The sequence below is a fragment of the Cavia porcellus genome, unplaced genomic scaffold, assembly GCF_034190915.1.
Source record: "Cavia porcellus strain 051 isolate PalLab524CR breed Dunkin Hartley unplaced genomic scaffold, mCavPor4.1 scaffold_22, whole genome shotgun sequence".
Taxonomy (NCBI): domain Eukaryota; kingdom Metazoa; phylum Chordata; class Mammalia; order Rodentia; family Caviidae; genus Cavia; species Cavia porcellus.
In genome coordinates this window covers 35,717,979-35,741,068 of record NW_026947505.1, presented here as the reverse complement: position 1 = coordinate 35,741,068, position 23,090 = coordinate 35,717,979, and the positions used below count along the sequence as shown (strand labels likewise).

At 44.7% G+C, this 23,090-nt stretch overlaps 1 long non-coding RNA gene across 3 annotated transcripts in view; it reads right to left on the bottom strand.

Annotated features, from left to right (window-relative positions):
* Positions 1 to 23,090, bottom strand: part of LOC134472108 (uncharacterized) — a 74,686-nt gene that overhangs the window by 40,797 nt on the left and 10,799 nt on the right. Inside the window, exons 1-2 of one of the 3 annotated variants that reach the window (XR_010041961.1) lie at positions 7,052 to 9,265; positions 5,951 to 6,124 (exon numbers count right to left, since the gene is read on the bottom strand). The exons of the other annotated variants lie outside the window; for them this stretch is intronic. This is a non-coding gene — a long non-coding RNA (uncharacterized LOC134472108). Of the gene's footprint in view, positions 1 to 5,950; positions 6,125 to 7,051; positions 9,266 to 23,090 lie in introns of those variants that run through there. 3 annotated transcript variants of the gene reach the window in all.

Sequence of the window (23,090 nt, the reverse complement as noted above, 5' to 3'; positions counted from 1 at the left end):
GAATTAAATTTTCCAAGCAATTGAGTATCCATCCCAAAGCTGTATATGAATCATATTACCAGACCAGGCCCATTTTTCCCTGTGCACAGTGTGCCAGTCTATGAAATGGTGACCTTTGCAGAGAAGAGTTTATTCACAAGGCCCCCAAATGTGTGAAGAAGGGAGAGCAAGTCTCAAATCTGCCTCTGTGAGGATCATGTTTGGAGTGTACGTGGCTGATGTCTGGGGGGCCCAGAGGACAGGAGGCAATGGAAGTTCTCTGCATGCTAATTAGACCAAGCCAGCTGTTACCATCCAATCAATATGTCAAAGGTGCAATCTGTAGTCATTATAAATTGGTGGTTTTTAAAGTCAACTGAAAGCAAGTAAAAATAAGAGCAGATGCCATGGATTAAGTCTAAGAGCAGATTTTTCTCAGTTTCAACAGCACTTCAACTACGGAGAAGTTATCCCTCACTTTCAACTCTGGTTTTCATTAGCAAATCTGCAGTAATGAAAGAAGCCAACAGGTAAGCAATGGACTGTAGAGATATGAACCTTCCCAATTTATCTTAGCATACATTATCTATGCTATGAAAGCATGTTTTAAATTTTCTTGTTTACTTTGATATGCCATATTCTATGTTATCCCTTCAGTAATATGTTCCCATTATATAACCATCTCTGATGTTAGTAGAAACCTTCATGTTTCTATTTTTTCTTCTTTTTTCCCCGCCTGGGGCTGGTTTCAAAGTCCACAAGAAACCCCAAGGGAACAGCATTTAGCTTCAGGTGGCTAACAGTGAGAGAATTTCTGAGCTCTGCTCCAGAGAATACTAATGAGCATGTATGCAATAGAACAATATATAGCAATGAAAATGAACCAACTACATCCACAAGCTACAGGTAGGTGAATCTCAGGTGTGTCACCAGGCACACACAGTATTTCTCCACTTACCATGTCACACAGGAGTGCAAAGCTCATGTAAAAAGTATTTTAATAAGCAAAGGAAGGAACACCAAGGAGAGGGCAGTGGCTTCCTCCTGGGGGATCGAAATCACTGACAGGGACAACTATTTATTTGAGACTTTAATACTGAACCTTAATTTCTTCAAAGTTTGTTGATCAATAAAATTCAACAGTGAATCATCACCATATTGCATTATCAAGTCAACTTCTCTTAAGCCAAGTAATGTTAGAGAATTTAACAGAATTAACTAAGGAAAAAGGAACCCTTCTGGATGGATTTCTGAACTTTCCCCCAAATTTCAGGTCAAACTTGGTCAGATCCTTACATTCCAGTGGAGCAGGAAGAATGGACACACCCATGCCAAATGGCCACACCCACGCCCTGGAGCAGAGGTGGCCTCATCTTTCCTCACCGCTGCAGCCTCCTGCAGTGATTTCCAAACACTTCTGGCCCTGCTGGGAGGCTTGCATTTCCTCAGAAAACCAACACTGGTATGTCAAGAGATAATAACCACTTAAAAACAGAAGGGAAAGACGCAGATTTTGACCAAATTTTCTGAGCAATGCCGTGACCCCACAACCATCTCTGCATCCTGTGATCAACACACACGACTAACATAGTTACTTTCTTCTAGGAGGACAGAGTCAGCAAAGGTTCCTTGCTGGGCTGTGATTCTGCCAGAATTTAGATAGGCTGATCATTTATTGCTCTTTCTTTTGGACCTACACAGGAGGAGGGCTAGCATTGAACTGTGAATGGCAGTACAGCACACTCAGTTGGTCAGTCCCACCCTCTGGGCAGTCACTCTCTCACCAAGGGATGTAGTCTTCATTTTGTAGCTGAATCTAGGTGAGAGAAAGCCCTGCCTGGAGGCTCCTGAAGCCTGCTGTGATCACTGGCAGGCCTTCTGCCAGAAAGAGGACAAGACTTCTGGTCTCCCCACATGGAGGTGGGGCAGACAGCCTCCTCCAGAACTCTGTTCCTGAGCAGTTTCCCTCTGAACCTGAAGTCCCTCCCCTCTGCCAGGCACTCCCTTACCCAGGAATTAGCAAATTCATCTTTTGCTTGGGTCATTGTAAGGGGTGCAGGGGAGGTTATACCATAACTAACTCAACTGTTTTTGAGACACTTCAACAAATTTCAGTACTTAGTTTCAACAAGGAGCTATGCCTTCCCTTTTTCATTATAGTTCAGGAACTCTGAGGTTTTAAAGCCATGACAGCACCCAGTGCCAACACTATCTCAGCACAGGGTGGGAATCTTTGTAGGACCTTGGAGAGGCATGATTTCCTCCTGGAGACAGGCTGAGTGAAAAGTATACATGAGGTGGAAGTGACTGACAACCAGCCAAGGGTTTCTTGAGAGGCCAGGACAACTACAAGCAGAACTATCAGGTAAACCACTGGGTGGATCTGCATCACCCCGAAGTACCTGGTATACGATACAGATTACCAGATTCTACACAGTTGTGGAGCTGTTGATATCAGGGAAGAAAACTCCCAACCTACTAGAGATTGAGTGTGAGTTCATGTCCTCTAAAATCGAAGAATGAATTTTAGGAACAATAGAGGTTAAAAGTAGAATATATTTATTGAAAGAAAGAAAATTTCTGTCTGAGAGAGAGACAAAAGAGGTCCTGAGTAGGTTGCCAAAGACTCTTTTTTAGGGACTTTTATAGAGCAAAACCACAAAGTGTGGCAGGTCCAAAATGGGAACTCACAAGATGGGCATGAGGTGGGTTAGAACTATTATCAACCAGTAAGATTATAAGTGTAATTGTTCAGGTGAAATTGATTAAATTAGGGACAAATTAGGAAGGAAGTCACCTAGCAAGCGGGCATAAACACAGAGCAAGGGCTGTGTCTGTAGAATATGAGTGCATTAGTTTGGTCTTTGGTCTTGAGGTCTGCCCCACAGCAGGAGATGTCTGTCTCCCCAACATTTCCAAGGTATCTGCTCTTTTTCACTGGTTTCTTTGAGGGCCCAGACCTGTCCTACTGCTTATAATATTTCAGTCTAACTCAGCTGGCTGTAAACCATGAAGGGAACAAAATTGTCCTCAGGTGAAAGTATCTACCAAGGAAATTACATCTGCCCCCCACCTCCATGAAAGTGGCATTTAGGGTATGTGAGGTATTGTTGTGTCAGGCTCTACAGCCCAATTTGGGTTTCTTATAGTGTTATCCCTTGGCCCTGTCAGCCAGTCTAGCAGGGTATGATAGCTCTGTGAGCAGAGGCCTGGTGTCAGGTTGAAGTTTCTGCAGATGCCTCTGATCCTCCTAGGACCAGGGTCTTCTCAAGGTCAGGGACAGAAAGTGAGTCATGTGAACTTCTGATGACATCACCTTGCCCATGCTCCATTGGTCAAAATAAGTCATGTGACTAAAGTCTTTAGGTCAAGGTATAAGGCTGGGGAAAAGGGAAGGTTTTTACTGATTCTCTAACTTACCACTTAGTGGTAAGTTGACTGCTGACAGTTGAACATTTGCACACAGTGCAAACTGATGCCCAGAGAGTGGAAGTAACATAAGAGGGCCACTGCACACTTATACAGACATAGGAACATGCAGATTTTCTTCAGCTGGCAACTGGAGAGGAAAACCATGCAGATCATGATGTAACCAGAGATACACAAACAATCCCCTGAATGTCTAAGAGAGGATTTTAGGAAACTGATATGTACACTCGTAGAAATTTCCTTCTTTATGATCCTGTTTCCATGGGAAAGGAAACCTGAGCATAAATACTATACAGAAAAGTTATTACAAAAAAATCCACAGTCATTTGAGCCCATCCTAATTTCTTATTATTTGCAATAAAAACAGGTTTGCTTTATAATTGAGAAAGTAAATTTATTTATATATCTTTTAACTTTAATTTTTCAAGACAATGTACCACATCAAACTGTCACTATTTTGAATTTTGGTTCTCACTTTAGGAATATTCACTGTAAGTGAATAATGAAGACCTTTTGAGTGAAAATACAGAATTCAGGCTATGGGTCAAGGAGATGTTGGTTTAGATTCCCACCAGAGCTGTGTGGCTTGTGGTGTCTCATTTGACTCTCTGGCTCTTAAAACAGAAGGTCTTCATCTACTTGTCATTGAAGGAATAAAATAAGAAACTGTACTCAAAATGATCATTATCAAATTGTTGTACTTCTGCATTTAAATTTTATTTATCGTTTTTATTCTTTTATGTACTACTTCAGGATAGTTAATTATAGTAAAGCTCCCATAACCAAATAGGCAAATGTACCAGACTACAGATGCTTCATGTTTCAGGTGATTTTACCTCTTCTGCAATTTATCACACATCGCAAAGGAAGAGGACACAGGACATGTCTCTTAGGTAAAAGTCCCTACAGGGTTGTAAGTAAGTGAGTTCCAGCTCTCCAGGGCAGACATGAGCCCAGGGACCATTAGGAATCACAGAGTGCTGGGAAAGATACCTGCACACATGCCCAGCACTTGAGCAGCTGTAAGCCACAGATGCCTCTGTAGAAAAGCAAGAGGGAGGCAAAATATAAAAAGAGGTAAGTTGGCATTGCGAGGACTTGAGGAGTTAGTCTAATTTTCAAGTATTTGAAATCAATTAGTCTAAGCATGAAAGTTAAGTATGTGAGCAGATGAAGTGGACACTTCTCAGGGAGGGAAAGCGTAAGTTCACATGTGGGTGTGTGTTTGTATGTGTGCCCAGCCTGAGCACACAAAAACCACAGGGAGGCAGGACAGCACGGTGTGCGTCTCCATGTGTGCTGCACACATGATGTGTGGCCAGTCTCGACATGTGTACCTGACATAGGAGTGGGGCATGCCCAAGTCCAGGACAGCACACCCTTACCTTGGCCTCACATTCCAGCCACTGCCCTGCAGCCTGGCTGCAAAGGGCTCAGCACCCGTGAAGGATGAATCCTCCTTCTGCTTCTGAGCACTAACACTTTCAGAATGCAGAGTGATGTAGCAGTTGGGCTGAGATTTATACAGGCAGATATTTTGACATATTATGTATAGTTATACATAATTAGATACAATGTTATTATATAAAATAATATAAAGTATGTATGAAATTATATATATATATATATACATTATTGCTGTTTTCACTAATTCATTTGTCCATTAACAGAAAGGAAAATGACAGACGCCTGTATGCTTCAAATGGACTAGATTCCAAAACTAATTCTAATGAAGAGTCAAAGGAAAATTGAGCCTTCCCCAATTATTACTGACTGGGAGGCTAACTGTGGACCAAGACCCTGTATTTACAAAGAGAGAAGTCAGATGCTTAAGCTAACTGAAGATTAACTCCTCACATATACCAAAGTGCTGCTCATGGATTTGGGCCATTCAGGAAAGAAATACTTATGTTCTTTTCTTTTTTTCTGGGTTCAGTGGAGGTCTTTTTAGTACAGAAAGATTAAAGCAAGTGGGCGGAGTTAGTTCTAAAATAGATACTAACTAAATGAGCTTGACAGTGTACCCTGGTTCCTGAGTGTGCATGACTGCATTTGTGTGTGTTTGTGTGTGTACGCAGACTGACCATGAAAAGGACCCCCATCTTCCTCACATATTGCAAGAACCCCATTATCCCCATTTTTGGAGTTCAGCTTGATAGGGCATGATAAAATAAATAGATCCATCTTCTGGGAAACTACCAGTACACTTCTGGGGAAGAACGTTATCCAATGTGTTCCTCTCCTCTTACACTACAGCCAGTGCTGACACTGACAGCAAGTTTGGCTAAGTCCAGACAATCCTGAAACTTTTTTTTTTTTTTTTTTGAGACAATGTTTCACTATATGGGTCAGACTGGCCTTGAACTCACTTTATAGCCCAGGCTGGCCTCAAACTCACAGTGACCCTCCCAATCAGCCTCCCAAGGGTTGGGATTACAGGCATGCACCACCACACGTGACCTGCTGAAACATATTCTTTACAGGGCAGCCCTAAAGGGACAAGGACATAGCAAATCCAGCATGACTACAGCTCAGCACTCACCCCAGTATGCTGCAGCCAGCTCACACCAGCTGGCGGAATCAATTGTTGACTTTGGGCTGATTTTTCAAACTAGTTGTTGATCACAGCCATGATGAAATGATGTAGAATTAAACACTACTCCAATCCGTCCAACTGTACAGAAGCTTAAAAGATGGCACTATTGCAGGAGCAGTGCTGAAATAGGAGAGGTTTTGTTTCAGTCTCTGTAATAAGGCAGGGTGGAAATCATTTAGGAGCTGATCACATCCAACTTAACAGATTTGGGGAGAAGATCAGCTGGCTGGAGTCATGGTTGAGTGGCTCTTAGAAGCATTTTGTAGACACAAAATTCTGGCATGAGTCCTTAAAAGAGTCCTATAGAGACACACTGACCACATTGATTGTACAGTGAAGAGTACTATATGTAGCTTTTATCTGTGGTGTGCTTCACACCTTTTTAGCTGAAATATTAATGCACAAAGAAACAAAAATGTGGTGTGATCAAGAATGGAGTGTTTAAATATTTTAAAAATTTATTACAGGAAAAGATACATTGCCATTAATCACCTTTGTTGTCAGGGAATAGATTTAATACAGGGCAAATAATTTATAAGATTACTTTATAATATTGACCCAAAAAGTGAAATGCAGAAGAATGTAAGAGATCTGTCCATGCCCTAGAAACCTAAAGAACCCAATTACGGCCCTGAATCTCACAATAATGTCCTGCACAAAACCAGCTGAAGACTTAGAGCCCATGACATTATCTCATGCAAGTCTGCATCAAGGATCTGCACTCCAAAGTCCAGTCCATGCCACCAGGCTGAGAGATCTGCACTACAGCCAAGAAGCAATACTCAAGGTAAGGACCAGAGCTCCCCCAAAGAGAACCTGAGCTCCTCTGATGATAAGAATAGCTGAATTCATGTCAGGAAAACCGGTGTGACAAGCTTCTCCAGGAAAATCAACAGCACATCACCCTCCCCTCTTCTCCTTTTATGCTCTTGGCAACAGTCCTCAGATGGGCCTTCCTCACCCTGAACCACACTGATTCAGTTCTGCTGGGTGTGTTAAGTTGCTCATTAGTTAATCCACCACAATCTTCAAAATACTCCTCCTTACCTCAAACATATTTATCCCATCGTTGTCGCCACTTTCTGAAGCAGTTCTGGAAGTCCTTTTTCGTGTCTTTAGTTGTGTTGTCATGGCTGCCTCCATGTCCTGAATCAATTCAAAATGTTTCCCTTCTGGGGTTGTTTGGACTTTGGAGAAGAGCCAGACGCCCCACAGTGCCAGATCCAGTGAACACTGTTCATGAGAACACACCCTCCTGTTTTTACAAGCCTGCCTTTCTGTTGGATGGCGCTAGGCAGCAGCATTCACTGTGGTTTCTTCTGTTTGTTTTGTTTTGTCTTATCACACATCACAAAGGCAATCATAAAAGGCAACTTCTAGAACTGCTTCAGAAAGTCAAGAATATATTGTAGAGGGATGAGTGTGTTGAAACAGAAAGGAAGATGGGGGTGGGTAATGGCATCGAGTCTTTTACTGTAATAACCTAAATATTCAAATATTCACCATATATTTCAATCATACCTCTTCTAAATAATTTTCTTTTCTCCTAGTGGGGCAATTGCTAACCATTTACCAGCGCTTCTCCACTGAGCCCTCCTCTTTCCTCCTCCTCCTCCCTACAGTCTTTCTGATCTAAAAATAAATTTCCTAGTATCAAGACAGGGAGTAATCTGAGCCCAGTTTCGAGGATCCTGGGTGAAGGAGCTATTGTCTGGTCCTGGAAATCTTCCAGACTCCAAAGCAGACCTGTTCCACTTTCTGTGACAGGCCAAGACTGGGAGGGTCACCAGCTGCACGGTGACAATATGGAAATCTCAGAAAAGAGCATCATTCTGTAGTAGGAAACCTTGGACCTTGTTTCCACAGCTAGAATCAGTGTGTTTCTTTAACTCAGATTCCACCATCAGCAGTGGCAGCTGGTGTGATCTCAGGTGTGGTCCTGCAGGACACCCCACTCACACCAATACCAGCCCACCCAATGCTGATGTCTCTGGGGTCTGCTGGGCAGGTTTGGGAGCTGTCTAGAAGCCAGTCTTATTTCTAGGTTTTCACCAAAAGTTATATTATCTAGCATTAAGTTTCATCATATTTACTAAAAAAAGTTCCAGGCAATTTTGCCTATTTGTAGAAGAAAAATCCCATTTCAGAGTTTAAAGCTGATACTGTGGAGAATGGTGGTGTGAGATAAGAAGGGTAATTTTTTATATTTAAGACATGTCATCCAAGACACTCATCCAAAATAAACAAATTTTGGAGGGAATCCCAAAACAGCTTCCTGACAATTGAAAGCCAAGCCTGAGTCACAAGGCCAGGCACAGACTCTCCCAGAGGGACTAACTCTTTGGGGCAGCCCTGTATGGACCACACTGGTGCTGCCATGTGGCCCTAAGTGGTCTCATCATTCCCAAGGCCGCTTCTCAGTTGTGAGCCAGAGGAGAGCCTAAGGCTTTTCTCCAAATGCAGGTCATTGTCCCCTGCCCTCTGCAGGTCTCCAGAGATGCGACCAGCAGTCCATGTCAGGCTGTTTTTCTCTGGAGTTCCATAGTCACAGCTTTTTCTGATGCTGTTTTCCTGACTCCAGGTCCACCGTGGCTTAGAGAGAAGGGCTGACTCTGTAACCCCTGGGTGGCCTGGCTTGGTGCTTCTGGCCTATGTGTGTTCTAGTGGTACCATGGGCACACTGAGGAAAGGCCCCCTCTACAAACTTCTGGAAAACAGATATCAAGAATATCAGTCTTACCTTATATTTGACAAAGGGGCTAAACATGTTCACTGGAAAAAAGACAGCCTTTTTAATAAGTGGTGTTGGAAAAATTGGCTTTCCACATGCCGAAGACTGAAAATAGACCCATGCCTATCACCATACACTAAACTAAAGTCAAAATGGATCCAGGATCTAAATATTAAAACAGAAACACTAAATATACTGGAAGGCAAGGTAGGTAAAAATCTTGGGGACATAGGGGTAGGCAAACAATTCATGAATAAAATGCAAACCACATGGGAAATACTTCAAAGAATCAACAACTAGGATTTCATATTACTAAAAAGTTTTTGCACATCAAAAGAAATCACTAACAAAGTGAAAAGAAAACCTACAGAATGGGAAAGAATTTTAGCCAACAATCCCTCAGACAAAGGACTTATATCCAGAACATATAAAGAATTAAAAAACATCAAGCCCCCCAAATTCAAAGACCCTCTCCAAAAATGTGCATCGGAGATGAACGCACAGTTCTCAGATGAAGATATACAAATGGCAAATATATTTATGAAGAAATGTTCACCATCACTGGTCATTTGAGGAATGCAAATTAAAACAGCATTGAGATTTCATCTCACCCCAAAAAGAATGGCTGCCATCAAGAAATCAACTGATAACAAATGTTGGTGAGAGTGCGGGGGAAAAGGAACACTCTTCACTGTTAGTGGGAGTGCAGACTGGTGCAAGCACTGTGGAAATCAGTATGGAGATTCCTCAAAAAATCCATGTTCATAGCAGCACAATTTGTGATAGCTAAATCTTGGAAACAACCAAAATGCCCATCAACCGCAGAGTGGATGAAAAAGATGTGGTATTTTTATATAGTGGAATACTACTCAGCTATAAAAAACATGATCTTGAGGCCTTTATAGGTAAATGGAGGCAACTTGAGAATATCCTCATTAGTGAAATATATAAGACTCACATTAGTAAATATCACATTGTCTCCCTAGTGTAAAAAATAATAAAAAATCCCAGAATAATGGGATCCAAATAGTGTAATACATATGAAAGTATAATAGATGTAAAAGGATAATAGATATAATAGATACTGTGAAAGGGAAGGAAAGTGCTCTAAAGGATATAATGTATGTATAGTGTGTAAGGTCGATGTTCTTATCACTAAATTTCTGTTAAATCATTGAACAGGAGGGTTTGCGCTGCCAACGTTTGAGCGTCTAGCCACTTTTTATGCTTTGATTTTGTAACTTTAACTATTGTTAAGATGACAATATGTAATGTATCAACTAGTGATTTTATGATGCTAATCTTTTTTAATTCTACTATTCTACTATTTTCTCATTTCTTTCGATTTTGTTTTTTTTCTTTAATTTTCTCTTCTTTCTTTCTTTAAATAAACATTTTTTAAAAAGAATACTGAATTGTCTCACCCCCCCCAAAAAAAAGAATATCAGGCTTGTCCATGTGCAAATAGGTAAACAGAGGCAACAAGCACCCCACCCTCACTGCCACCTCAGGCATCTGCTGGGCACATGCATGCTCTCATTCAGTCCCTACACTATTGGCAAGTTGGGTGCACCTGGCCACTCCCTGACAAGCGTCAGACACAGCTAGTGAATCAAGTGCTACCTGTGGAAGGTATCACAGGCTACTCTGCTTGAAGGTCTCTGGAGGTAATTCAGGGTTAGTGCTGCATGGGTCATGACAGCTCTGCCCTTAGCGTGAGTGGACAGCAGCAGACCATACAATGTGTTGGCCCAGAACAAGATCCACTGTAGCAGAGCAGACCAGTGAACTCAGTGATTCTCTTTGGAACTCTGTGTGGAGTAAAGAAAATGTCAGTAGTGAGTGACAAATTGTCCAGGTTCATGAACAGACTTGATGGAAGTTCTGAGCCTCTTCCCCGACCTCACTGTGAACATCTTTTCATGAGTCTTTAGTAAAATCCTTTATAACAAACTCGTGTTTCCCTGAGTTCTGTAAGCCACTCTAGCAAATTAATCAAATCCAAAGAAGTCAGAACTACCCCAACTTAAGGCCAGGAGGTCAGAAGTTCAGGTCACAACCTGAGGCTGCAAGTGGTATCTGACATAGAGAGCACTCTTGCCAGACTATGGGATCTGGCATTGTCTCCAGGTGAATAGTAATTACAGGGGTCATAGGTATAGTAATTAAATCATAGGGATCAGAAGTGTGTTGAGTGAGAGAAAAATATGCTTTGTGCTCTCCAAATCTCATTTATGGATCATTTAGCTCCCCTGATGGAGGTCTATTTGGGTGGACACCAGCTCAGGGTCTGACCCTGCTCGCTGTCATGGAAACAGGATTAGGGAAGACCCTTCAGATTGGCATGATGGCTGAGGGGACAATGTTCCCATGTACTCTCCCAGATCTCTTTTAACACTAGAAATACAAAGTGTCATTTTCATAATATTTTGTTACATTTTTATTTATTTTCAATTGTGGCCAGACATGATCAGTGCAGACTATTGAAAAAATAAACAAAAAATATCCAGACATACATATAATGTTCAAGTGGGATTTGGATATCAGAACATCATCCTTACACATCTCCATGAAGAAGGGAAGAAATTCTAACACATGAAACAACGTGGACAAACTTTGAAGACATTATAGAGTGAAATAAGCCAGCAGAAAAAGGGCAAACACTGTGTGAGTTCACTTATATGAGGCCCCTGGAGTGGTGGAAAGAGGATGGTGGGTCCAAAGGCTGGAGAAGTGTGGAGGAATTCTATGGGCAGTCTCAGTTTGGGAGGATGGGAATGCACCAGAGATGACTGGTGGTGACAGCTGCACATAAAGCCACAGAGCTGCACAGTATGTCACATCATGTGTATTTCACTGCAGTGACCCCATCCCCCTTAAACCAGCTCTGTCCTCTGTCAACCCCCAGGGCTCTGGATCTCAGTCTTGCATGTGAATCACACAGCAGCCCCACCCCCATCCCATTGCAGACACTGCTGCAGGATGGCCTGTCATCCTCTCTCCAGGGCAGTATTCCTGAGACATTTATCAAAGTCTGAATGACAACAAGAGAGGCAGGGCAAGACCTAATGAGGACAATTTACTGTGTACTTCAACAGCAAGGAAAAGGATTCCAAGTGTGGTCAGTAGGAAAAGAAAGGGTAAATATTTGAGGACAGGTACCCTGATATAAACATGATACACAGTGTGCACAGGTACTGAATGTCCCAAGATAGCCCATATGTACTTTAAAAGGGAGACAAAAAAGGTGCAGATAATGTTTGATTCCTTCTCCGCAGTGTCACAGACCCTGTCCATAAACCTCTCATAGGGAGCTCCAAAGGGGCCTGTTTTGCACTCAAGCAGCTGATGAACATTTGGACATCTGCTCGGTCCACATACAGGCCCCTCTTTACTCTATCAAAATAGGCCATTTACTACTTTCTGCTCAGAGAGGCCATTGCTCCCCTCAGAGCAGGGGTCCAATCCTCTGTTTGCACCAGCTGACAGGGGCCTGTGCAGTTCTGCTCTACTTCTTTTGCCCTGGGTGTACCCTACCGAAGGGCACCACACCTCGGATCCAGAACTTAGGTCTGGCAGCCTTGGGCAATGCATTTCCCTCTCTGCATTTCCAGATCAAGCTAGTTTTATTGATTTAGAGCAGGTGACCAGAGAGTGGTGAGATGTAGCCTCCGGCAGGGCAGATGGTGCTAAGCCAGGTTCTTTTGTCTCATGCACCACGCTTCCCAGATTCTGCATTTCTGTGATCACTGTAAAGGCTGCCTCTTCTCTCTTACCATCTCCAAGCAGTCCTGGCTCCCGCAGGTAGAGTAGGCACAATTAGCCAGGAATCCCAAATCTCTCCAGTCTAACAATGTACTCATTCATTCAGCAGTGCTTTTCAAGTGTTGTGGTGCATAGCACAGTGGAAGAGAGTGTGATGGAGATGTAGGCTCTTAGCTCAGGGAAATCAGAGAACAAGGGACAGCAGAGGGCTAAGGCATATACCACTGCAGCTCCAGGACACTGCAAAGGGTGTTCCCCACTCTCTAGTGGATGATGTGGTCACCAGAGGACCATGGACCAGCAGTGTTCACTGAGGATTGACTCAAACGCAATGGAGCCCAACAAGATACAGTCTGTGAAGATACAGTCACATTGGCCTAGCCCCCCAGGCCCTTCACAACAGGACAGAAGGGCCCCAAGCTTAGCAACCAAGAAGGACACTGCTTTCCCAGGGTACCTGTTCCAAAAGCAATATGTTTTCATGAAAGCATGTGCAAGACTGTGTTGGCCTGACAACAATGAAGATAGGTGGAGGGGAGTCAGGAGGCAGAGCGAGTGCCCAATGAGAAGCCAAAAGAAGGCTCAGACTGCAGGCACTCTCAAGTTGCCCACCTGTCTGGTGCTGAGAGCAGCCCATGGGATTGGGGCATGAATGGGGTAGAGCATAAGAGCAGGCAGAAGGTGATACCATCTCCTTCTGGCCACCTAATCCCAACCCTGGGTTAAGCCTCCCAGGGATACAGAAGGGTGGGGGCAAAGAACAGCTAAATTGTGATGAGGCCCAGTGCACACCCTCATGGAGATCCAGAAGTCAAACATGAGCCATGCCAGTGTCCAGGAAGGATACCGAGCCCAAATCCGTTTCCAGGTCTCCACAGCACTGCCCTGACTCTCACAAAGCATCTGCTGGACTCCATTCAGCTTTGGTGGACTCAGCATCTAGAAGTTTCCCGTCACTCCCAATAGAATTTCTGGGTTCGAATTCCTGCAATTTGGGGAAAATTCCTCTCTGCCATAAGGGCAAATTTCCCTGAATTTCTCTGTCCTTAGCAATTTTGTCCTCTGGGTCACCTCAGAAGATACCTGCTCTCTGTTCCTAACACTGGAACTCTATGGGAACAGTTCTAGAAGTCCTGAATACTTCTGTCTTTCCACTTGAAGCTGAACATCAGGACACCCTTCCCTGGCTTCAGGAAGTGGCCAGCATGCTTAGCAGCTTGGCAGCCCTAAGGGGAAAACTGGACTTGGTACTGAAAAACGCAGTCTGAATTTGGTCTGAATTCCTGTCTAGGGAGGTGTTGGCCTGCAGGTTGAGAGTTTGCTGTTGCCTGAGGTCATTCTAAAGCAATAGGGTAATAGGGTCTGTAGCCTTAGTGAACCTGTTCAATCTCATGCACACAATGCAGAGCATCTGTGTAGCATGGCAGATGCTGCCTGATAGCTACAGAAGATGTAAGAATCTCACTGCATCAAGAAGAGCTACGTCTTGCATCAGTGTTCACCAGTTACTTTTTAGTGACTTTTGAAGCCCACATTGTGAGCATTGGCAAGTTATCCAACCCCTCCAAATCTCAGTTTATACAGTAGTCTGTGGGAGAATTGCTTGTGAGTTAAGTGTGTTTATGTATGGAACACATACACACAACTCTTATGTGAGGGCTCGGGACACTGCAAGCGCTCCACAGATTCATTGTGATCGTGGTGACAGACCCTGCCGGGCCTCCCAGATCTTGCTGCCTCACACTACCACAGCTGGTGCATTTTATTGCCTGCATCTACTGCTATGCCTCTCTCAATTTCATCTTGCTGGCTATAGCTCACTGTTACAACCTATCCAACTGTGTTGAGCCTGGATTTGCCATTCAAGTTTCAACTCTGCTCCTAGTTCACGCCTCAGTTTCAAAAGCATATATTATAAATCTTTATTCAAATATCATACTTTCTTGATTTTTAGATGTTTGGGTTTTTTGAGTTTTGGGGGGTTTTTTTTGTTTGTTTGTTTGTTTGGTTGGTTGGTTGGTTGGTCTTTGTTTGGTACTAGGGATTGAACTCACGACCTCACACTTGCAAGGCAGGAGCTTATGCCACTGAGCTAAATCCCTGGCCCCAATTAGATGTTCTTTTGCATTAACAAATTTATTTAGATACTAAGGATTGAACCCAAAGGCTTTGCATGGAGCTACATTCTCATGCCTGTTTCATTTTTTATTTTGAGACAAATTTTTGCTAAGTCACTGTTGCCCAGGCTCAGCTCAAACTTGCAATCTCCCTGTCTCAGTCTCCTAGAATGCTGGGATTAAGCGCATCTAGCTTATTCTTAGACATTTCTTGTCATGTTTCTAAAGATAGGTACATCCCTCATACAACATGAGTAGAGTAGCAGGTTTTCCTGAAAGCAATCATTCGGTCTCAGATTTAACCCCACATAGCAACCACATCACTGTCATTAGTAAAACTTACTGCTGCCAGTCCTGTCCCCAAAAGATTTTTCCATAAACAAAAATTGGGAGGGTGCAGAGCTCCTAGTGACCTCAGCAGTGGTCAGAACTGAGACTACTCTAGACCAAAGCCACACAGCGACCTCAGCTCCCAGAATCCCCTCAGCAGGACAGCTTCCTGCTTATCTTCATCTAAGTCCCTCCCTGAGGACAGGGAGGAGTGGCAGCACCAGGCTTTGTTCAGGAAAGCCCTGTGTACCTTCCCCTTCATCCCTCTCTTTTCTGGTCACATCTTGGAGGGGAGGGGACTTTTTCAGCCTGGGAACTTTGCTGGTCCACCCTATCTCAGCTACAAATAGCATCTCAGGACTCAAGAAGGAGGTGGAGGCCTGGCAGCTGATCTCGACTCTGCTACTAAACAATCTTTAGGTGGCACAGAAGTGGGAGTCTCCCATGCAAGTGGTGGTTTATATTAACTAGAGGCCACTTAAGGGCTTTTCGCTGTGAATCCTTTCATTCTATGAACTTTATAGAACAGAGTTACCACCTCATTATAGCTTTGCTGGCAACTCACTTTCTGAGTCCTTGGAGACAAAGTCTACATAAAGTCATTTAAAGCAGGATTATAGGCAAGGTGGCCCTAGACAAAAGCCACTGTCTCATCTCCTGGAGCTCAGGGAGCCACTCACTGACTCTTCCTCTTCACAAAGAAGCAGGGTAATGTGGAACAAAAGGCAAGCAGTTCCCCCAGTGTGGCTCTCTCCTGGCTGCCAAGTACACACTCAGCCCATGGTCTATTCTGTGTCCACCCACCCCCGGGCCATGGGGTTTATAGTCCTGATCCTGTCCCCAATGCACCAGCAGCTGATGGCTATGGCCACAAAGAGCAAGCATGCTCACTAAGGCGGAAACACAAAGGCAAGGCTCATCCTCAGGGACTGTCACAGACCCGGCTGCTTTGCCCAGAACAGCCACAGATGCATCCACAGGGCGGCAGACTGCAGCCTGGTCTGTTGGAACCCCAGGACCTGTCAGGCTACATCTGCAATGCTCTGTGCTCAGACTGTGTCTAAATCCCCACCACGCTACACATGGGCACTCACAGCCTCCAGGAGCAACCGCGCTCCCTTCCACCTGCTCTGTGGACCTGGTCCTGGCTTTGTTAAGCCTTCTTGATTTGTCTATAGGCGGCAACTCTGCTGCATGTTAGAGTCTCTTGCTGATGCATGAAAGATGACCAGGCTGATGAGGGACAGTCAGTGAGGTGGGGAATGAGGGTGTGGGAACATCTCAGTGGGAACTGATGCTTTTAAATTACACTGAGATGTTCATTTGTGACAATCGTAGGACACAGATTAATAGACTAAAAGAATCTTTTTAAGAATGTAAACACATAAATGATGCAAAAGCAGACCAAGTCCAGGCCCAGTGGCCATCCTTGCCCTTGAGCTAGCTGGAAGGGAGGCTTCACCTGCTTTGGCCCTGAGCGAGGACCTGCAGGCTACAGTCTCCAGCTCTTAGAATAGTCATCTTGCCTTTGCTTTATAGAAAACCCTAATAAATGTGACTTTTTCACTATGGAATTCAGCACACATTTCCTTAAAACAGATATTACAAAAAAACTAATTCAAGTCAGAAAGCTGCCTTATTACAGATTTGATAAGCCAAATAATTTAGGACACAAATTTCTATCCCCTAGACTCACACACACAAAACATAGTTCTCTCATCAAGATCTCTTTCCCTGACTCTTGGCCAAGAGCCAGGCTTCCCACATGGTTAGCTCACACCCCAGCTGGGAGGAGCCAGTATGGGGATCTGACAGGAGCTGCCTGAGAAGCATCTCAGCAGAATCTCCCTTGTCCTTCCTCTGGCAAGTTTGCCCAGATCACTCTATTCCTCTTCTGAGATTTCCTCATGCATAGCCCTCCAGGTGAGGCACAGGAGTAGGGTGGGGTGGGGGTGGAGGGTGAGAGGCTGCATCGCAAGAACGCAGGAAGGAATCATAGGACTGTGCTCCAGGCAGTGCCACACCTCTCTGGCTCCCATCAGAAGGCACCTCCTTCGGCCCTCTCCAGCAAGGGTCCACGAGGGAGTGACAGTGAGTCCCAGGTGCAGAAGCAATGCGCCCAGTGCGTTCATGCTGAGGTCTTCACATGGCTCTGGGTAATTTTATTTCCAGTGCAGGAGGAAAGCACACAATGGGGTGGCAGGCTGGAAATCAGGACCCAGTTCTGGGGCTTGGGGTCTGAGTTCCCACTGCAGCCCCCTCCCAGTCTCACCAACCCTGCTGCTGTCCCTTTTAGCAGAAACCCTGCATTTGCCTGCTTTTTCCCTGCGGGGATTATTTTTAAACAGCTATTCATGCACTGTGTCCCACAGTGTGGGCCAGACGCAGCTGCACCACTTTCCTCTCACACCAATTAAAGCCCAATTCAATGCTCCTTAGCATATGAATGAAGGCACCCAGCAGAATATTTATTACTTGTTCGGGCCCTTCCCCCTGTCAGCTCTGAACCCTTCCCCAGAGCCCCGAGACCCAGACCTTCCCAGCATCCTATAGGTCCAGAAAGGGCAACTCTGGCTGAGAGGTAATGCAGGAGCTAGCTTCCCATGGACAAAACAGTATTGGGTCAGTGCTCACAGAGGACGCCAAACCCGGCACAACCCAGGGGCACTTGGCACCCACACCAGCAGAAGAAAGGTTTTTGATAGAATATTTAAAACATAGGAGAAGCAAGGATGCACCTCGGTTGCTGGCACCCTCCAATTTCAGCTCTTGGATGATGATGAAGGGATTTGGAGATCTAATTGGGTTGTGAGGCATGAGGAATTTTCTACTGAGTACAGTGCCCTTTGGGCTTCCCATTCCACTAAAAATGCCCTGGCTGACACTTCCTATCATGACTTGGGAGATGAAGAATTTCATCTTTTAGTGATGCCTAGAGAATGCAGAAGCTAAGGATTACTTTAAATACATGGCTGACCTGTTCTGAAATAAAGCCAGGAGGCATCTCCAGGAGGATGGACAGTGTCACATGCTGGCCAGAAGCCTGCGTATCCATCAGTGTGCCAGTGCTAGGAACTGAAGAAATTTAAGTAGTTGATACTACAAAATAATTTTCCTCTAAGGTAAGCCCCTACCACCACTGTAGTAGTATATATTTGTAATCCCACCACTCTGGGAGCCTGAGACCAGAGAATCACAAATTCACTGTCTCAAAATGTAAACAAATAAATAGCTAAATAGCTACATACCGGGGCACAAACCTTATGGACATTCCACACACACAAAAAAAAAAACCCTAAAATAGAAATTCAATTTGACCCAGCCATACCCCTTCTGGATATATTTCCAAAAGAATTAAAGACATATTAGAGTGATATATGCATACCTATGTTTACAGCACACAATAGCTAAGTTCTGGAAACAGTCAGATGCCCATTAACAGACGAATGGGTAAAAAAATGTGTAGAGGAATATAATTCAGCCATAAAGAGCAAAATCATGTCTTTTTAAGGAAAATGTAGGGAACTTGACACCATAATGTTAAGTGAAACAAGGCAGACACAGAAAGTTAAATATAGCATGTCATCCCATATGAGAAATCTAAATAAATAAATCAGTAAAAGAAAGGTATAAGAAACAAAAAGACTGACTTTTTGGAGAAATTAAAAGGGATGGAGAAGATAGAGTGGGTGATCTTGATCAGAAATGATCAAGATATGCTATACCCATAAACAAATCTTCCAAATGAATGTGACAATGATCTACTGCAAACATACAAGTGCAAAAGCCCTGGGTTCAATCCCCAACACTGAAGAGAAGAAGAAGGGAAAACAGGAGGAGAAAGAGAAGAAGGAGAAGAAAGGAAGGGGACGGAGAAGAGGAAGAAGGGAGAGGAGGAGAAGGAGGAAAGGGAGAAGCTGATGCTGCTACTGCTCAAAGAAACTTCTCCAAAGGACTGAGGGTTCTGTGGCCTGAGGTTCAAGGACTAGCAGTATTCAGAAACCAGTCACCACTCCATCAAGGTAGGGAATTAGATACCTATCTCCCAGCCTGACTCAGCTGGGAGGAACCACAGCTCCTGCTGGGAATTCTCTCATCTGCCTGGAGCCAGGGATGGAACGTTTCTGTGAGGACTCTACCCAGAGTCCAAGCCAATCCCTATGTTTGTCCCACACTTCTAGGCCTCTCTGCTCGCTCAGCATCCAGCCAAGGCTTTTGCTCCAAGCAGCTCCCTCATGCTGGGTACCTGGTGACCCTGCACGTTCCCCCTCTCTGTTGGGAGAGCACAAAGACCTCTTCTTCTGTAGGCCCTGCGTTCAATTAGGAGAGTAAGCTGAAGATGCAGTTGATGGCCCAGGCCCCCTTTCCTCTATGTTAGGGACATCCCCAAAGAGGAGGGAGCCTCCAGTGCAGGCATGGGGAGGCCCCTCTCCGCCCCACACTAATGTGAACATAGTTAAGCAGCAGAACCAGCACTGCTGATACCCCACAGGATGAGCAAGGCCACAGTGTGACCTAATGGTCTGGCCATAATTCAGTGTACCTCAGAGGGGTCTGCATACCTTTCTGAACCAAGGAGCTGTGCTATAGGGAAATACCAAGGCCTATAATCATTTTTTCTGGAAGCAGGTAGTTCTCAACCTGAAGTGGATAGAGCAGTTTACAGGAATTAAAATTAATGTGCTGAGCACACAAGCTGACAGGGCAAAGTTCATGTAGAATGAGAAGCATACATCACCAAATGACAGTTTGACTGGTGTCCTCAAAAGTACCTGCTTTCATGGGGCATGGTGGCATGTGCTTATAATTCCAGCATTCTGGGAGGCTAGGGCAGAAGGGTTGCAAATTTGAGACCATCCCAGGAAATTTAGTGTCTTAATGAAACTCTGTTTTTAAAAAGGCCTGGGGTATAGCTCTGTGGAAAGGCCTTGAATTGAATGCCCAGTACTGTAAAAAAATAAAAAATAAAACTTTTGTGTTTCATGTAGCAAGAGAAAACACAGGTCAGTATTTCCATGCTTCATGATTGCTCAAAAGAGATACTATAATTACAGCTATTCTTTCTGCTAGCTCCTGGTCCATTAATGTTACTGAATAACTTTGTAATAAATAGAATTTCCTTAGACCTCTTGATAAAACCATCTGACCACCCAGGTTAGAAAGACACTATGGTGGGAAATATCTCTAGCTGCCAAGTTTAGAGGCCAAGTCAAATCCCATCAGTTGTGCAGACACTAAGGGATGTCACTGGACTTAAGGGAGAAAGCAGCCCAGGGACCTACTAGCCCAAGCAATGTGCCTTATCATTTGGCATCACAGCAATGTGAGCTTGTGTCTGGCTGCAAGTTTGAGATGTCTATATTCAAGATGAAACCTTATTCCTCATGGTGGTGGTATCAGAAAGTGATGGGAGTGATCAGATCAAGTGTGAAGCCCTCATGGAAGAATTTGTGCCCTTATAAGAAAGGACACAACAGGGAAGAACTTTCTCTCCATCATGTGAGGACACAATGAGAAGTCATCACTTGCAAACCTTCAGAGAGCTCTAGACACCGGACCACCAGCCCCTGGATCTTGGATCCGGGTGGTAAGCAATAATTACTGTTCAGGAGCTGCCTTCTGCCCTTGCCCCACCCCCATCACCAAAATCCTCAGCAATGCTCGGAGGACCTCAGGTTTGCAAAGAATAGTAATACAAAAGGCAGAGTCCCAAGGCTAAGGACCTGGTCAGCAAAGTAGAGACATACCAGCTTAGGAGACTATGCTGCTCAGGCATATTTGTGCAGAGCGAGTCATGTCTGAATGTACTCCCAGCCCCTCTGTTTGGCTAAGGTATGCAGGCACACCACGAGACACACCCCCAAAATCTTCCGAAACTGTCCAAGGGCAGCAATGCCTACTCTGCACGGGCTGGCAGGAGCCTGGGGCCGTAGTGTGGGGTCATAAACACCAAAGTCAGCTTTCCAAACAGTGTCCACCTGAGCTGCCCTGAGAGCTCCGAGAGAAAGCACCAGACCTTGCCATCAGCTAAAGTCGAGACATTAAAAAAAGCAGCTTGCTGTTTGCACTCAGCCAGATGAATACACTGGACCAAGTTACTACCTTCCTATTAGCTCTCAGCAATGAAATCACCCAACATCAAACACAGGAAGAAGGAAGTTGCATTCTGAGGAGCGTGTCTATTTAGATCTGTCCAGTTCCTCGGAGGTTTGGAACAGAGAAAGTTCTGCATAGCTGCATTAGACACTCAGGAAATGTGAGTCTGAGGAACAAAACAGCAAATGTGGGTTTGGTGATCATATCACTCAGTGATCCCTCAGGGGAAAACTTAGGGTGGGGAATGACACACCAGGAGCTTGAATGAAGAGCAGCACAGACAGCACCCCTGGGCCTTCATTGCCTTCCCACTCACAAGGAATCACTTCAAGGAGCCTGCCTTCTCCAGAAGAAAGTGAAATGAACTGATATGCACTACTCAGCCCAGAATGATGCTGGCTGTGTCCCTGGCTGCCGCCTAGGCATGAAAACAAGAGAGCTTTGTTTCTTGTTTGTGCACAAGGTCAACATCCACCAGTGGCCTCTGCGTGGGTTTCTCTCTGGAACAACTTTTCTGTGAATGTTTCTTCAGAGTACCACACTACCCACCCCTCTGAGCCGACACCCATTACCATACAGGCAGGGAACATCCGTCCTGCATTATAGAGGGTAAGGAAGGTTCTATGGACCACACAGTCCATCTGGTACAAGAGCTCTGGCCCTCAGACTTAATACCCACCCCTGAGAAGTGGTGTCAGGGCAAAGCCTTCTGTGAGCCCAGTTCAGTATCCTGGGGAGCTTGTCCCTAGGCTCTATAGGCTTCTTCCCAGTGTGGAAAAGGTGGGTGCAGCATGAGACCACACTGAAGAGGTCCCTAAAAAAACAGACTGGAGTATGTGTGCTTGGTCCTTGTCTTTGGAGGATTGTCATGCATTGGGACTTACTTAATCTGGAGATAGACACGTTTTCCCCAATCTTTGCATGCAGTTTGAAGATTTCATATTTGATAACTAGCAATTCACTTGAAATATTTACTGATTGCAGGGAATAAGCAGCCACAATGCTAACTATGTAGGAAAGCCAAGACTTGAAGATGATCCCCCAAGGTCTTGAGCACCTATACTCTAATGGGCTGGCAGTTTGTTGCCAGCTTGAGTCCCACCAGCAGGCATATTCTGAGAGAAAAATCAGTTCTCATGGCACACAATGAAAGCTATGGCTCTGAGCCTAGGTGTGGAGTCAGATTCTTTCCTGGGTGGGAGTGCTCCAGTAAGGACCCACCTGACAAACAGAGGAACAGAGTTACAACAGAACACAGTAATTTGCACATCGGAGCAAAAAAAAAAAGCAGCTCCTCCACCCACTGTGACTGGCATCAGCCCTTCCTGGGTGCTGATCACACTACAGCCACAGCCACAGTGAGCATGGGGATGGGCAGGGTCTCAGCCTGCTTTCTTAAGCCCAAACTTAAAGTCCCCATGGGTTTGTCTGCCACCTGCTCTCTGTCCTGCTCTTCTCTTCTTTTGGCTTTACTAGACTCTGATCTGGTCGGATCCTCAGTTTACCATGGTCTCGCACTATCTGCTCCACCCCATCGCCACCACCGTCCCTGCAGCCACTTGCCACCTGATCCTACATTGCCCATGGTGTTTCTGAGCTCGTCAACTTCATCAATTCACTTTTAAGGAATTATATTCAATGTCTCAAACTGAGCTTTATGCCTCTTGGGGAATGAAGCTCTGTTTCCCATATCTGCGTGAACTCAGCAATATGCACAGCTACTCTGCACTTCCGAGAGGCATGGCTCCCATCTACTCCTGCTGTCCAAGTGTAAATCCCATCCTCGCACTTCTTCAGCATACTTCCTTCCATTTCCTCTTAAGGGATGCAGTAAAAACAGTGGTGGTGTGGTAGACTACGTGGGGCTCCGGGACACATCTGAACCTTATCCTTTTTCTCAGTGAGATTCTTCATCAGGAGCCCTGCTCTGGTCTGAGTTCACTTCCTCAAGTCTTGTCTCCAAGGAAGAGTCACCTTCTCCTTGGCAGGAGCTCTAAATTAGCTCTTCTCTGACAGCAACCTTAGGTTACTTAGTAGAGCAGTAATT